The 383-nt window shown below is 52.2% G+C and overlaps 1 protein-coding gene across 1 annotated transcript in view; it reads right to left on the bottom strand.

Annotated features, from left to right (window-relative positions):
* LOC119581986 (cortactin-binding protein 2-like) overlaps positions 1 to 383 on the bottom strand; it is a gene marked incomplete in the record, with an annotated part of 125,597 nt that overhangs the window by 10,724 nt on the left and 114,490 nt on the right.

The following is a 383-nucleotide window of genomic DNA, read 5'->3' as shown; positions in this document are numbered from 1 at the left end:
CCGCACCCGCAGCCCCGTCCCTCCCTCCCGCCGTATCTCAAATATTCATTACGCGCTCGACGGCGCCCCGAGCGGACAAATGCGGCCGAAGCCCCGAGGGCCGGAGACAATGGCGCTCGAATAATATTCTTCTCTCAGTCCACCACGGCCGTGCGCCATATCGATGTTTTCTTCCGTTGTGAGGTTGCAAAAAGGGGTATTGTGTGCTGCATTATTTACTTTTTAAGTGGCTCTGCCCGCTGGGTTTATTTGTTACTGCGCGTATGCTTGTAAATCCGCATTTATTGTAAGGCCGGCTGTTCCGCGGTAAGTCTGAAAATCAAAACAATGCAACGCGCTGCTTTAAGACGACGCGTAAATAAGTGGCAGAATATATGTGTGGC

The sequence above is a fragment of the Penaeus monodon genome, chromosome 15, assembly GCF_015228065.2.
Source record: "Penaeus monodon isolate SGIC_2016 chromosome 15, NSTDA_Pmon_1, whole genome shotgun sequence".
Classification (NCBI taxonomy): domain Eukaryota; kingdom Metazoa; phylum Arthropoda; class Malacostraca; order Decapoda; family Penaeidae; genus Penaeus; species Penaeus monodon.
Note: the sequence above shows the minus strand (reverse complement) of the source record. Positions and strands in the feature narration are given on the sequence as shown.